At 51.4% G+C, this 17,000-nt stretch overlaps 1 long non-coding RNA gene across 2 annotated transcripts in view; it reads right to left on the bottom strand.

Moving 5' to 3' along the window:
- LOC140844371 (uncharacterized) overlaps window positions 1–17,000 on the bottom strand; it is a 50,607-nt gene that overhangs the window by 14,706 nt on the left and 18,901 nt on the right. The window lies entirely within an intron of this gene.

Below are 17,000 nucleotides of genomic sequence, written 5' to 3' on the forward strand. Positions count from 1 at the left end.
CCATGTCCTTTCTTTCAAGGCCTTTGGAAGGAGTGGCCTTAAAAATATGGAACAACCAGAATGACATGGGCAACAGTGATCAGAATGATAAACTGACCACTCAGAACAGACACTGTGTGTAAATGACCAACACATTCCAAATTGCACAAGCGAGCTCAGCCCTGGCGATAGTGGCCCAGCTGAGAGCACAGTGTTCTGGTGGGCGTGGTGAGACAGGTCGGTGGGGCTCCACACATGAGATGCTTCCAAGCTGAACCTTGCAGGACCAGAGGAGGAAAGGAAGGACTCAAGCATTCCAGACACAGGACAAAAATCCCATAATCCAGAGAGCCCCTAGGACTTCAGGAACCTTCCAGTAGCTGAGCAAGGCTGGTGGGAAGTAGCCATGCTGGAAGGGACCAGACCATGAAGGACTTTGCATGATTTAATACTGTTTTGAGATTTGATTACTCAGGTTCATTTGGGACAGTTGAAGGATTTTTTAATCAGGGGGAAATGGGACCAAACTATCTTTCTAGTGTTTTTAGAAAGATGAGTGTCTAAATTCTAATTAACCACTGAGGGTAAGGGGCCAGACAGAAGGTGACCAGGAATTCCCCAAGTGAGAGAAGTCAAGCCCGAGTCTAGAAGAGCTGCTCTCAGGTGTACCTTCGTGTATAGCACGGGGGTTCTCCTAATGCTTGTTTGCTTCATGCAGGACATTTGTCAGCCTGCAAACAAGAAGTGATGCTTCTGTAGGTATTACAGCCCAGGAAGTGGTTTCATGAACAGGGCGGATGGGAGTGGCAGGCGGGCTCTCCCGCACGACTACAGCCATTCATGTCTAACGTATGTTTCCCACACAGCTGTACTACCCCACGACATCTTGCTAATGACTCGGCTGCCGGAGAAAGAGGGGCCTGAGAAGGACCCCGGTGGTTAAGGGGCCTCCTTGCTCTCTATCAGCAGTTCCCAAACTTCATAGTCTCTGGACCCCTATTTTATGCTCTTAGAAATTATTGGGGACCCCTAAAGCTTCTGTTTAGGTGAGGTATAACAATCAATGGTTACCATATTAGAAATTAAAACTGAGAAATTTTAAAATTATATATTAATTTTAAAACAATCATAAATCCATTATGTGTTAACATATATATCTTAATGAAAAATAACTATTTTCCAAAACAAAAATATTTAGTGAGAAGGATGGCATTATTGTACAGCTTTGTAAATCTCCAGTGTTTAATAGAAAACAGATGATCATCTCAGCTTTTGCCCTCAGTCCCCTGCAGACTGGGGCACCACACAGATCCCGAAGCACTCCACTTTATCATATGAGAGGAGGAGAGTGAAAAGGGCTAAGTAATATCTTCGTATGGTTATGGAAATAGTTTTACCTCCTGGATGCCCCGAAAAGGTTTCAGGACCCCACAGGTGATGCTCTGGACCTTGTCCTGAGAGATCCATTCTTCAGAAAGAACCAGTTCAACCTCCTAGTCCCTCACTGTTTCCTATAGTGTCATCTGCCCTAAAGACTATGAGCTCTGATGGGACAGGGGCTGGGTGGAGGCAGGGGCTGGGCGGACCCCTGCACCCAAGTCCCTGATACTGCTGGGCACTCTCTTCATGGCGTGTCAAGCTCACTCGGCCCCTGGTCCACTAGGTACATTTCTCTGGACCTCTCAGGCCAGTTAATTTCCCAGCTATCTGTGGTTAGACGACCTAGAACTCCCTCTCCTCCCCCGACCAAGGCCATTCCTCACCACAGTACCTTCAGTGCAACCTCCTGAATATCTATCTGTCCACCGCTCTCCATGCCCAATGCCACCTGGTTCTGGACACCCCATCCTTCTCCTGGATGGCACGTGCCACAGCTCATCTCCTAAAATCTCCTTACCAGGCTCCACAGGCACTAAACAAACCTTCAAAAACACAGATCTGGCATGTTACTCATTTGTTTAAAACCCTTCAGACACTTCCAAGGCTCGTAAGCTACGCAGCCAGTCCCTTGATGAGGGAGGGCGCCTCTGCCTTTCTAGGCCCACCTGGTGCCTCTCTCCCACAGCGCGCTCACCCCACTGGTCTCCTTTCTGTGTTTGTGCCTCTGACTCCCTCCCAACCCAGGGCCTTGGCTCAAGCTGCTTGTCTATGTGGAGAGCTCTCCCCCACCTTGACCTGTACCTACCCTCCGCCTCAGGTCAGTCATCACTCCTTCCGGAAGCCTTCCCTGACCTCTTGAACTGGATCATTTGCCCCGATGGAGGCCTTTACAGCAATTTTCATAGTTCTAATTGTATAGCTATAGGCATGATTCTTTAATCAATATGTAGTTCTCTACCCAACTATAATGTTCATTGAAGACCAGTGTATTAGCTCTCTATTGAGGAACAATTTCCTCAAAACCTAACAGCTTAAAATAGCAAGCATTCCTTATCTCCCAGTTTCTTCCAGTCAGAGGGCTCCTTAGCAGGATGATTCTGGGTCAAGGTTTCTCATGAGGTTGCAGTAAAGAAGTCAGCCAGGGCTACAGTCATCTGAAGGCTAGACTGGGGCTAGAAGACGCACTTCCGAGGTGGCTGCCGGCCCTCTCCACAGGGCCGCTTGGTGTCCTAACAGCGTGGCCGCTGGCCTCCCTCAGAGAACAAGAGATACAGGAAAGCAAAGCAGAAGCCACTGTGTCTCTTATGACATGGCTTCAGACCTCCTGCTCCACCATTTCCACAATATTCTACTGATTACAATGCGGGAGCTCTCGTCAGTGTAGGAGAGGGCTGCCTAAGTACATGACTACAAACAAGGAGGCAGGGGGCGCTGGGGGCCGTCTTGAAGGCTGTCTGCCTCATGGGGGAATCCCATGTCCTTGCTCACTTTTATATCTTCAGCGCCTGGCATATCGTAGATACTCAAATAATAGCTTTTGAATTAATGAAAGAGTAAGTGAAATAAACAGTCAGTGAGGATGGGTACGGTGAGTCTGCCCACCCCCCTTAGGATGTCCATCAAATTCTCCGAGACAGTTCAGTCCTGACCTTGCCTTGCCTTGCTGACCCCAGAGGGGTAAGGAAACATAGACCACAGTCCAGCCCATAGTCAGCTGAGGCCTCAGAGGTGCACTTTCTGAGGGTGCTGTCAGCTGGTCATTCCTCAGAAACTTAGGTCAGAGGAGCAGCAATTAAGAGAATTGGGAAATGGTGGTTTTGCCGTATTCACTTCCAGGTCAACTGCCCTCCAGTTGGCCTGCAGCAAGGGTGGGGCAAGCTGCACAGACAGCTCTGTCAGGTGCCTATTTTTAGTGGCTCTACTGGGTTACAAAGCTGCATCACCAAGGAGTGAGGGAAAGCAGCTGACCCTCCCACCTGCAATCTTGGCATCTCCCCAAATGTGTCTGCCACCGGAACACGGCTCTTCAATAATGCATGGGACTATTAGCACCAAGCTGGGGACAGCTTGCTCCCTCCCTGCGATCAAAGCTGCTGCCTGCGAGCTGAGTTGGTGATCAGATTTCACGGGCGCCTTATAACTGCTGCCCCTCCATATGAGATTAGAACGGGCTGTTTCGTGTCCAAGGATGAAAGCAGCAAGGATTTGGGAAAAAATCCGGCTTCCCAGAGAAATCAAAACACTTCCATTTCATTACAAATGGATGCATGACACAGCTAATAGCTCCTCTGAGAAGGAGCGCTGCAGGACCAGCTGTCTACATTGTCAGCAACTCTTGGATACTGTGTAAAACATGTGAAGTGCAGGATCAGGGAAGTCACTTTATTTCCTTATGTTCACAGCATCTGTCAAACCATAGGGACCTGTTTCAGATTCTTAGGAGATTCACTTCTGTCCTGCAGCATTACAAGGGATGAAACAATCCCCTTGGAAGTGACTGGGTGGTCAAAGTGGGAACTACTGAGAAGGGGGTGGCTGCAGCCAGCAGCTGACATAATATTAATAGTTCCTCACTATTGTGCACAATCCTATGTCCAGCACTTTGCATACAGTACCTCTAATCCTTGCAGCAGCTGGCAGTGTATTATTAGATCTTGCTACAGTGAAGAAACTGAGGATCAGAGAGCTTGAGTGATTTGCTCAAGGCTACCCAGTTAAGAAGTGCTGGAGCCCAGAGTGGGGCCCCAGGCCCTGTCCAGGCTACTCCAGCAAATTTCCTCCAAAAGCAAAGCCAAAGCCAATAGCAAAAAGGAGAGTTCCTGGAGAAGCAGGCCTTTTCAGTCACATGTGAAATGTGGAGCATTTATCCACCACCACTGTGGCCCTAGTTAAAGTGCAAGACACAGAGGGGAAGTCCACATGCTCCTGACCTGGTGGTGGGCAGTGCAGCCCTGGGTCCCACCAAATGCCCTTTGATAGCACTGCCTGCACTCAAGCCTGCCTGGCATCTCATCTAAATTCTTCCTGAGGAAATGTAAATAGCTGTTGGTTTAGAGATGTCCAGGGCCCTCCTGCCCTCAGCATGACTGGCAGCTCCCTTTCTGCCTGCAGTGAGAGCACTTTTCCACACTGGGCCATAGAGCAGACCCCATCCTTCTCAACCACCTGTCACCCTTCTCACCAGGAGGTGAGTGTCCTGGCTGCTTCCCCACACTTCCTCCTGTGCACGCTCCTACCTCTCCTTGCTCTTACGGGCTCAATCTATTGAACCCAGACATCACTGTGCCCACAGACGATGCCCATCAGAGCACCTGTGACTCAGTGTCCCAGGGCTGGCATGGCGCCTCAGGGTGCGCTGGGCACTGGCCATTTCCGCTCAGCTCAGTTGTCTACCTCCTGGATGGCCCCTCTGTCTCTCAGACCCCTCTGCATACCCAACTCAGAGGTCTTTTTTTTAAGTTATACTTTTTATTTTGATGTGATATATTACAGATTCACATGTAATTGTAAAAAATAATAGAAATCTTGGGTAGTCTTTACCCTGTCTCTCCCAGTGGTAACATCTTGCAGCTACAGCCCCACAACAGGACATTGAGATACTGAGGCCAATGCCGTCAAAATACAGGAGTTTTCATAGCCACAAGGATCCATCACGTGGCCCTTGTATAGCCACGCCCACTGGCCTCCTACCCTCCCTCACCCCTGGCCACTAAATCCAGGTTTTCTGAGCTCCTCTGTGCTCCAGCCCCAGGTTCCTCAACTTCACTACCAGCCCCTGGCACTCTCCCCAGGCCTCAGTTTCTCACTTACACAGAGGAGTTAAAGTAAAAGCTCCCTGTAGACACTCATCCCAGCCATGGAAAGGCCATTGTGAAATTCTCTAAGCTGCAGCCCAATACCTAAGGCACAAGCAGAGCCACCCCAGGCCGCACAGTACGTTATCCTAAGAAGATAAGATGTATCCTGTCAGGATTCCCAACCTCGGGTCTCCCACCTCTCACAGTCCACCCACTGAGCTGTTCATCTGCAGCTGGATATGTCTGGACGAAGAGCTGCCCTGGTCCACAGCTATCTAGAGATCACAGAGTAATTAGCTTGAGCATGCTTCTGTTTATTCTTCTGCTTTTGAAGCTACTTTGGATTGAAGTAAAAGTTTTGGCTCAGTTTTCAGGAACTGCAAAAGGCTTCTGGGTTCCTGAACACTGCGTCTTATCCCAGGAGCCCCGGCCCTGGGCCACTGTGCTGTGAGGATTAGATCAAGCAATTAGCAATTAGCTCTGAGGAAAAAAGTGTAAGTAAGCAGACATCCCTTTACTGAATGTCAATTATTCCTCCTGGTAAACATTAATTGGCTCAGGTTGCCTCCAGCCATGACAAGAAGGAATCTTGTCCGCGAGAGGACTGGAGTAATGTTAAGACAGAGCCCCAGCGCAAACCTCCTCTGGGGCACTGCGTGAGCTGGGCACAGGCCTCAGCCTCCGTTCCCTGTGGAGAGGGGCTTGATGCAGAGCGTTCCAGGGTGTGGCTGCTGGTGGTGCTCGTGACACAGACAGTCCGAGTCACCTGCCCTAATGAAGGGACCCGTGGCTCTGACCGTGGCGATGTTTACCTTACACTGTGCAGAGGAGTTTGGAGCTTACACCGTGCAGAGGGTGTTTGATGTCTAATAAATCCCTTCAAACCAGTGCACTGGGCTATCGAGATCTGCCTGCAGGTAACCTGGCACATCTGCCAGGTCGTCACACCACACTGAGCATGCCTGGAGCACACCTCACAGGCACTGCCCGCTCCCCTGCACTGGGGCCGGGTGCCTTCTCACGTGCTGTTTCATGTTATCCTCATGATCTTCCTTCCTTCCCGGTGAGGAAATATACTCATGTGACCTCCCCAAAGTCACATGACCTGTGCTCAGGAATGGGATTCAGACCAGGTCTGCTTGACCCATTGCAGGCCTGACCCAGTTTCACCTCAGCTGCTCCTTTTGTCAGGGACTTCACTCAGCCGGGCTCCCCTTCAGTACTCAAGATAAAAAAAAAATCAGTCCTTCAAGTCTCAGTCAAATGCCCCTTCCTCCAGGAAGCCCGCCCAGTCTATTTAGCTGTGCCAAACTTCTCTCTCTGCACCATGTAACCCTTTGTTTGCCGCCTTCTCTGGCCCTTTCACACCTATTGCTGGACTTTGCCACCTTTACACCTAAGAGGGCCACAAAGAGTGTCTGAGTCCAGACACTGCCCGGCCCCTTATTTGCTGAATGAATAAGCGAGGGAGGCCGTGGTCTGGCTCACCCTTCCCCAAAGCCAAAGACAAGGAATTAAGGTAAAGGACCTTAAACCATTGATCTCCTTAGTCTCCAGAAAGATTCCAACAGAGGGATCACTGAATGAAATTACTGGAGAAGGAAGGAGAGCACACGACCCAGGTGTGCTTATCAACAAAGGGCTCTGAAGCCAGAAAGGCAGCGGAGGGGCAGGGAGGGTGGCCCTGGGCCTTTGCAATGCTCTGCGCAGCTACCCATCCTGCAAACTGCCACTCTAGCCTGCTTCCTCAGGCCTGCCCACGTACTGCTCTCAGCTCAGGCACGGACCTGGGCATTGTCTCTAGTAGACCCCCTTGTCTCTGCTAGAGTTGTTCCAAGAGTGCGCAAGTTGACAGTTTTCTGGGATTTCAAAGAATAAATGTGGCAGTGGTCACTGTTTTCTAGATCACTCAGTGTTTTACTGGAAACACACTGGCCTTTTTGTACAATCACAGCCTGCACCCTCAGAATGTTCTAGGCTCACCCTCCTCTCTGGCCTGTGGGGTGGGACTCAGAATAGAGGCCATACTCAGAGCAGCAAGATAGGTCCGGGCCTGGACCAGGGCCTTGAGCTATGAGACCTGCCATCCCAAGTCAAGACTCAGTGATGAGCAGCAGCCTGGGCTGGTCTCCAGCCGGGACTGCCCCCATGTGGCTCATTGGTCCACACCATGGACGCCCAAAGCTTGGCCCCAGCCCTGCTCCCCACTACACGCTGAGCCCTGAGCTCAGTGCCGATTATGGCGAGGACCAGCCGGACTCACGGTGCTGACAGGAGCTGCCGCCCCAGGGGAACCACTCGGGGGGCGGTGTGTGGGGCGCCAACTCAGGGTGAGGAAAGGTCACAGCTTTCAGAACAGTCCCCAAGGCCATGCACAGGATGTGTCTGCTAAGGGTCTGGATGATGTGGGGAGACCGAAGCAAGGCCTGGAAGGATGGCCAGATAGGAGGGGGACAGAGGAAGCGTCCACTTCCAGCACCTCTTTAGGATGTGGGTGGTCCCTAAAGTCACAAAATAGTGCCCAAGGAAACCTCATTACAGTGTGGGGGCTGAGGGCAGGAGGCACGCTGAGGAGACCTGGGCTCCACCTTAGGCCCTAGCAACCCCCAAATTCACACGACTTCCCGTGACTTCTCCCCAAGCCCCACCCCTCCGCCCATAGGAGCTCTGGCCTGGCAGGTACATGCCCTGCCTCCTTCCAAAGAATGTCATCACCAAGCGCACCCTCTTTCCTGTCGCTTGATGCTCTTGGAAGCTTAGAATGTTCCTCAGTCTGGACGTTGCCCCCACATGGGGAGCTAGATGTGTCCCACCCCAGCATAGAGAAAAGAAGATGGAATCTGGGTCTATCAGGCATGAGTTTAATCCCTGGTTCTGACTCTTGTAGGCAGTGAGTTCCTTGACCTTTCTCATCCTCAATGCCCTGACTATAAAATGGGCAGAACCACGCACCTTGTCAAGTGTCTGGGATCACAAGAAGAAGGACCTGTGAAGTCTCTGGCACTTTGTTGGCATGCAGTAGGTGCTCACTAAATATTAGTTTGTGGTTTTTCCCCTCCCTGTCCTAACACTTTTTCCCCCAGTAAGTGACTGGAGACAGGAATCCTGCTCTAAGGACCTCTGCCTGCAGCCTTCCCTCAGAGCTCATGGTCAGTCTTCGCTGCATGACCCCTTTATCTAGGAAAGCACATCTCAGGGACATGACGTCCCTGTGCCCAGGCGCATGGTGTTGGTGGAGAGAAGCTGTGGGAGGAGCCATTCTAGAGACAGAAACCAGGATGGGCAGAAGGGGCCCAGGACAGCCTGTTTGTGGCCCTGCCCTTCTGTTCTCCCCTGGTCCCCAGACCCTGGGGAGGGGCCATCTCTCCTGTCTGCCTCCTGCAGTGGGCCTGGCTGAGGGGCAGAGGCAGGCTAGCACAGGCTCACCAGGCCAGGCTGGCAGCCACAGCAGACTCATCTCTGTGCCCTGGGACTCCCTGCAGCCACCACTAGGGAACCTCCCGACTTGAGGACAGAGCCTTTCATTGCCGCCTGCTCCAGTTCAAGAATAAGAGGATACTTTGGGTGGAACCACCAACCCAGGGCAGTGGCTCCTCTCTGCTCCCCTCATGGGGCCTGGGATCATGTTCCAGGTGGCATTCCAGAGCACCTGTGGTCAGCCAGGGTGTGGACACAGCTGGACACTCGGGCAGGAGGGTGGGGCATCCTTGATGTCTTCAGGGCTTGGCCTGACGCCGAGGCTGACAAGGTTTTCTGACAGAGCCTCACAAAAGTCTCGGCCTACATCACTCCTTCACTAGATCTTCCTTGTGCCAGGCCCTGAGTGCGCTCTCAGGAGAGACAGAAGGGAACTCTGACAGCCCCGTGGGAGGTGAGCACGTCAACAAACGAGTGACTGCAGATCGGCCAGTCGCAGATGCTGTGAGAGACCCAGGAGCATAGAGTTTGATGTGGACCTTGAAAACCCAAAGTCGCATATTGTGGAGATGACGACAAAAGGAATGGTGACCCACATGAGCAGAGACCCCACAGCTGGCACTTTGGGGTTGGCCTGCCTGGTCAGCTGGCTGGGGTGGTGGCAGAAGCCGGGCAGTAAAAAGAGGGTGGAAGCTGCAAAAGACCCAGGTGCTGGCTACAGAGTTGCATTTACTTTCTAAGCATCAGGGAGCCATCTCTGATCCGGGAGTGGTGTGAGCAGAGCTGCCTGCAGGAAGAGGCCTTGTGTGCGGGATCTGATGGGGCCAGGCAGCACCAGGACAGGGCCACCAACCCTTTGTCTTCAGCCTGTGGCCTGGTGAGGGTGCAGCCAGACCAATGAGGCCTTGACTGCCTGCTGACCTGCCCACCACAGCCTCCCCACAGGCTCCCCAGGGACCCCACCCTGGCTGCAGAGGGCCCTGCTCCAGCTCAGGGAGGGTGCAAAACACCCTTTGGAGAGCAGAGACCCTGCTGAACTCAGAAAACACTGGAAAACCAGGCAAGCTCACAGAGAAGCTGTTGCTGGGGCTCAGGCGTGGGCTGTGTGCCCACCTCCTGCCTGCCTGCCTTTCCTTCTGGCCAGCTGACAGCCAGCTGCTGCCACCCTGGCCTTTGGGCAGAGCCAGAAGCCAGTGCCACACTGGGGACCCCAGCTCTCCCTGATAGTCCAGCCCACTTTTGTTTTAACTTTTACTTTTGGAATAGTTTTAGATTTACAGACAAGTTGCAAACACTGTACAGGAGTTCCCATTACCCATCACCTGGCTTCCTCTACTGGTAACATTTACTAACCATGGAACATTTGTCACGGCTAAGAGATTAGCACTGGGACAATATTGCTCACTAACCTACAAACTTTATTAGAATTTCACCAGTTTTTCCTTAATGGATATTAATTGTCCTTTTTTCCTGTTCCAGGATGGAATCCAGGTGACCACGTTGCATTTGACTGTCCTGTTTCCTTAGTCTCCTCCCATCTGTGACTGGTTCTCAGGTTTTCTTTACTTGTCATGACCTTGGCGATACACATATGACATAAAATTTGCCATTGTAACCATGACAGTATACAATTCCGTGGCATTAATTTCATTCACAATGTTGTGTACCCGCCCCCACCACCTATTTCCAAAATGTGTTCATCACCCAAACAAACTCTGTAACCGTGAAGCAGTAACTTTCCCCCCAGGTACATCTTGAGAGGCTCAGGGGACCCTCCACCCCCAACCTCAGACCCAGGAAATGGGCCTTGTTCTTGACTAGAATCAGTCCTTCTGGACCCCAGAACTACACAAAGCTGTAGGGGTCGTTCTCTCGTGGTGCCCTAGTGGGCACCCATCCTCAATCCTTAGCAAATTGTGTGTTTGCCAAGGTTGGAGAGGAGTCAAACAGCCCCCACCCACCCCTCTTCTTCTCTGGAAATGGTTCTGCTTTGGCTTTCTAACACAGAGAGACATACCTGAGATACCACCTTCCGTATGCCCACTGAGGGCCCTCTGGCAGGGCCACAAGCAGCCTGTGCTAGCATTTCTCTCCTGGGGGCCAATGTGGGGCTCTCCTGGCAGGGTACCCTTAGCAAAGCTTCCCACTGCCCACCAGCTGCAGCTCTTGTGTCCATCACTGGCTATGTGAGGGGAGCACCATTAATCCTCACTCAGGATGCCCTTCTCAGCAGGCTGGCCCTTGGTATAATTCCATGGTCAAGGGCATGCTGCACACAGGATGGCTTAGAAGCCAGGTATGTGTGGCAAGGGCCTGGTGCCATCAAGATCACCCCCTGCCACCTATAACACTCCTGGAACATCCATGTGCCTGGCTTCCTGACCCAGATGTGGGCACCCTGCACCTTCCTGCCCATTGCCAGACTCCTGTCACCAGGCTCCAGCCACCTGCTGGTCACCTGATGAGACATGCTTGCTGCCCACCACACCTGCTGCCAGGCGTCAAGCCCTGGCCCCACCTGCCCAGATGGACTTCCTCATGTTGCCTCCGCCGCCGCCGCCCACCCATGTCCGGCTCTGGCTGAGGCCTCCTCAGTGGGCATACGGAATGTGTCAGCCCATTATGGCTTCTAAGCTTGGCTGCCAGGGAGGAGCTGCCACATCCTGAGCAGCTTGGCCTTGGTTGGGGAGCGCTGGACCCGGGGCTAAGCCTGCTGACCCCCAGAGCAGGGGATGTGCTACCTGCTCAGCAGAGGGAAAGCCTCCTCACTGCCCAGAGGCTCTCCTGGATCCTGTCTCCTGTGTGCAAGGCTGTTTCTTGCCACTGGGGAGTTAGGCCCCTGGGGCCCCTGCAGTCACAATGCAGGCTTCTGGCAGCACAAAGAGCAGGGTATAGGAACCTGGGCACACATTCCTCTTCAGTGGAGCTTGAATTGAAAGGACCGCAGAGTCAGGAAAAGCACGAATCCCCAAGTGTGTGAAATGTCAAGGTCAGTAACTGCCATCAGGGGCAATGGAAGCACAGAGTGGGGTGGGGCATATTAATAGTAGCAGGTAATGCTTGTTTCAGAGACTGTGCCAGTCATTGTACTATGTGCTTCCCTTGCATTATTCATTCAATAAACATTTACAGGAGGCCAGGTAGGCACCAGGGATACAGAATGAACACTGTCAATATGACTCCTCTACTCACTTCTTTCTTCCTCCAATCTCAAAGGCCAGGTTTCGGATCTCTGGGGTATAAATGAAGAAACTGAAGCTCAGGGAGATGAGTGGGCCCAAGGATGCAAAGGGAGAACATGGCAGAGATTTCCACCCCAAGGCCAGACAGTCCTGAGTATGCGTCTACCTCCCAGATCCCAGGGCCTGTCCACTCCTGTCACACCTTCCAAAGTTCCAGGGACCCTCCTCTGGAACTCTCAGGATGTCACGGCCAATTGTGGGCTGTTCCGTGGAGACGTGCATTGCAACAAGACCACAACACAGAGGACCGCCCCCCACCCCCACCAAGCGCACCACCCTTGCAGTATCTGACCTCGACTCCCTGCCCACTTGCTCTTGAAGGCTATGTTACATGTTTTATTTGGGTTTATGGGAGCTGTATTATACTTTTTCTAGGGCATTTGTTCAGGGTGGAAGGCCCATTTTACAGATGAGGGAACTGCAGCCAGGAAGATAATATAATGACCTCAGCATCGCATAAGCAGGCACAGCTGGGGCCAGAACCTGGGTCCCCTGCTCCCAGCCCAGCCTTCGCTTCAGGACACCAGGCAACCAGCCACATGGGTCTGCCTGCCTTCCTCCTCTTGTTCCCACCCCTCCAGAACTCTGCAGGCATCCACTGCTTCCTGCCCTACCCCCAAGGACATGCTCTCACCTCTCTCCATAAAGTGAATAGCCCGGAGTGGGCTATTCCCAGGGTTGGGGCTAAAGTGGATTCCAGGCTCCAACTGTTTAGACCCTCAGATCAACCTCCGATAGGTGCAGAGGTCAGGCTCCAGAACATATCCCCTGAGGGGTGCCTGCTCCCACCTCAGCCTCAGAGAAAGGGCCCCCCCACTTCCTGTTCGCACCACTCAGAAATAAAAGGGAAAGACCCTTCCAACTGGTATCCATTCTGAAAACAGTTCTATTTTCTGCTCTTTTCCTGTAAAGAATAAACAGCATAAAATTTGAACAGAAGGATGGGAGTGATTTCCATGTGGGCCTCTTACTCAGTGAGATAAGAAATAATTAATTGCCTGGATACTGTGAAGGGATTGTCCTGGAGCAGAAATTGCCAGCTTTCTTGCAGAACCATGCCCCCGGAGATGCCCCAAGAGCTCCTGTAGCTATTGTTCGTGTCATGTCACGGGGATTCGGCCCTGCCGTCCTCACTGCCTCAAAGGTCCTAGTTGGGTGAAGTGCCTGCCTGTCTGGGGCTGCAGGCTCCAGGATTTCCATGGCTCTGCTGCTCCTGACCTGCCTGAGAAGTCTCTCCCAAACCCAGGGTCTGGCCTGCCCGTCGGAAACATGATGGTCTCCTGCTGTGCTGGGCCCTGGCCAGGGAGAAGCAGCTCCTCATTCTGGCACCTACTGTCCTGCAAGCGCCTACACTCCACCCACAACCAGAGAGAGATCTTCCTAAAAACACACTATCAAATTCCCTCCCTGCTAAAAGCCCTCAAGATAAAGTTCAGACTCTTTAAACATGGTTTAAGAGGCACTTCATGATCTGGGCCCTGGTTAGCTTCTAACGTCAACTCCTAGCTCTCCACATTTGGCTGTTGATGCCCCAGTGCCTTTGTACAGGCTGTTCCCTCTGCCCTGATTGCCTTTTCACTCCTTATTGTATTCGTCTTCTCCCTGAAGGCTGCCCCTGGGCCTGGCCTGCTCTGGAGAGCTCTCCCAGGAGTGCCTGTGTTGCTTGGGCCCTGGTCAATCCCTGTACCTAACACCCTAGATGGCAGTCATTGGTTTTCACATCGTGTCACCACAACTTCTCACAAGTGTTCTACTTATGACACATGGAAACTTCACAGTAATATTACAAGAGGCCTTTCTGAGACCCACAAGTTTGAGCTTCTTTAAGGAAAAAGAGACGTTTGATGCCACTTTGAGAACCTAGCACCTAACACAGCTCCTAGAATGGAGTAGGTGCTCAGTAAATGTTTGTCAACTGAAAAACAGAGAATGAATGCCTGAAAGTCCTGTGCACCTGAGACATCAGTCCCTTAACCTCTTCCCTTGTCAGAGCTAGATTCACGAGTGGGACAGGTGCCGGTTCCTAAGAAACACTAAGATATCACTGGAATGTAAAGGGGATGGAGAAAAGTATATTCAACAGGACTCTTCTAAAGAATAAAATTGCATGTGGTTAGAAGGAATACTTCAATGAGCTATGTGGGGTGAATCAAGTTGCAAAAGATTGCTGTTCATTTGTCTCCTAAGAAGGCTGAGCCCACACAACTGGAAGGCTTTTCCTTTACCGAGCAAAGTTTACAGGTTCAGACTTAGAGTCAGGGTGTTCAAGATCACAGAGTGGACCCAGGCCCTTTCCTCCCCTCCCCAACAACACCTTCAGATGGTCAGACTAAGACAACCATGTCTTCATCCAGCCTTGCCCCTCACCAACTTCACCAGGCCATCAAGGCCCAACTCCCAGGTTACCTCCTCTGGGAAGCCTTCCCTGCTACCTGGGTGCAAAGGTCCAAGTCTCCCTCCATGAAATCCCGTCTGGGTCTTAGGCCAGGTTGTGGGTGCCCCGGGCCTCTCTGGGCCATGCGCTGCTGATGGCAGCGCTGTCTCCTTCAGCTCTCTGCCTGCTGAGGAACACGGTACAGGTCTGATGCCTGAGGAAGTGGGATTCACCAAGGGAACCACTATACATACCCTCTGCAGAAGACTTAATACATGTTATGTTTATAAAAAGGGTTCCATTGTAAATAAATATGGGAGATACTGGGTCAAGTCAGGCTAAATAGATGCCTTTAAAAGGAGACCTCTCAGAGCAGGCACTGAGCATTTTGGATCCCCAAGAATGGACCAAAAAATGCAGTTCCCCAAACTTATGTGACTATGGCACCCCTGATTCAAGCAACACCTTGTTCCATGGAAACTTTGGAAATAGTAGAGAATACTCTCAGATCTAGATATATTTTAACAGCTCTCTCATTTTATAGAGGAGGAGCCACGCCTCAGAGGTGTACTAACAGAATCAGGCAGAATGCTTCCCATCTCACCTGGACCTCAGAAGCTTTCCCAAGGTGCCATGAGCCTTGAGTTTCAAGCAAGGGGATCAAAGCCCCAGTGTGACCTTGGAAAAGTCTAAGCTCAACTCCTCAAGTCCCGCAGGCAAGGCCAGAGGAATAGTCTGAGTCCTGGACCAGGTGGGTGCCCATTTAGGGGGCTGCAGGGGTTGGCATGGAGCCCTGGGGAGCCTCCTGGTCTTATTCTACAGGATGGTGGCAGAAACATAAACGTTCCTCAGACCATCATCTCAGCCATCACAGAAGAGCTGGAGGGGGCCTTGGCTGTCCTGAAGGTCTCCCCCTCTCCAGGGGCCTTGACAGGCTGCAGGAGGATAGACCGTTGTTTAACAGGTCAGACATGCATCTTTTCACAGCATCCTGACAGCTCCCAGCTTTCTGCTGCATCCCCCACCCCCAGAAAAGCCTCCAAAGCCCATTCTTGGAAGCCACACGAGGCAGGAGGGGAAGGTGTCATGGGCAGTGAGGGCAGCCCAGGTTCCCCCACAGCAGAGCTGGTCCAGTGGCTCTTACATTGATGCCATGGCATCCTAGGTAGCAGGAGGTTGGGGCAGCAGGGGAAAGACGGCCCCGACCCAGGAGCAGGGTGTGTGCTTAGGCACAGGGGTTGTAGCTGACGCTTCCAGGCGGTGTGGCTATGGGCAAATGCTAAACCTTTTGTGCCTCAGTTTCCACATGGGTGCAATGGGGGTGATGAGGGTAGTAAGACCTGCGCCACAGTTGTTAGGAGGATTACATCAATTACTGCCCTAGAACAGCACCTGAGTTGCAGTAAGTGCCACATTGATGAGGACTTATCATTACCAAGAAGCAGCCTGAGGGCCAGGCCAGGTCACAGCCCTGTGTAACCTACCTGCACACCTTAGTCTATCATTTTTGTTTCCTTATTCAATCATTTTTGTTTCCTTTGCTAGAAAATGGGGCTGATAAGGTGCCTGCAGAGCAATTGTTAGGCTTAAGTGAGCTGACTTAAATACGCACCTGGAACTATGCCAGCTATGTAATAAGTACTCAAACATGTTAATTATTATTTTATCAGTGACACAGGGCAATGAGAACATAAAATAATGTGAAGTGAAAAAAATCAGGGTGTAAGCTGGCCTGGCTTTGTTTCCCAAGCCACGTGAGCCAACTTCAGCAGCCTTCGCAGGTCCAAGGGAGGCTGGGCAGGGGGCGGGCTGTGCAGAGTTCCCCCAAAGACCTGGAGCCACTGTCTTCACAAGGCACATGTCCCGGATGCTCGTGTCACAGAGGGTGAGTTCCCTGTCCATCTGTCGCCGCCCCTGGACAGAGGCAAGGCTCCCCCCTTTACAAAATTTCACACCAAAATCCCAGGAGCCTGAACATTGTTCCCAAAACCCATCACCACATCCCCCAGGGGTAATAAGCAGGTCTCTTGGTTTTCTGCCTCAGTGCCTCAGAGTCCCCCGGGAGGATGAGCCCCAAACCAATTAATTCTCAATACTCTAATGTGAATATGCTAATGCTAACCTTCTAGATATGGGCTTCCATAAGGATCAGAAATCAGGTTTGAGTGATATATTAGAGGCTCATATGTATTCATTCTTTTTTCCTGTAAAGTTTTAAAATGAATCATAAACACATACACGTGTGTAATTTTAAGCTCTCTCATTTTCTCCATCTCTAGTTAGATTACAACCTTGTAGAAATCCTGCTCTCCTTGAATGAGGTCTTTAAGGCTTTGACATTTAGCGGAGGTTTTTATGAGCACATTTATTAATCATCCTTCAAAGCAACCACATGAAATGGGTCAGGGGCTTATTCTTTTTTAGCAGACAGAAGAAGGCTTGAGTCACCCACTAGGTGCTGATGTGGTTTAAACGGTGGAGAGATATATATACGCACATATGTATAGATCAGTCAAGCTATACTGATCCCCAATAACAGAGGTGGTCATGGACAGATGATTGGAGTAACAGCCAACTGTTCTGAAAACTTACTGTGTGCCAGAGTCTACTCGAACCATTTTATAAACATATCTCCTGTGACTCTCAAGGCAACCATATAGAGAGAAGGTAGATATTATTACTGATTTTTACCAAATGGGGAAACCAAACCCCAGAAAGGTTAAGGGGCTGACCCAAGGTCACATAGCAGAGCTGGATTTTTCTGGCTCTGAAGACCAGGTATTATCAATTGCATGGTTGCCTTATCCTGAA

Source organism: Manis javanica, chromosome 1, assembly GCF_040802235.1.
Source record: "Manis javanica isolate MJ-LG chromosome 1, MJ_LKY, whole genome shotgun sequence".
NCBI classification, from domain to species: Eukaryota; Metazoa; Chordata; class Mammalia; order Pholidota; family Manidae; genus Manis; species Manis javanica.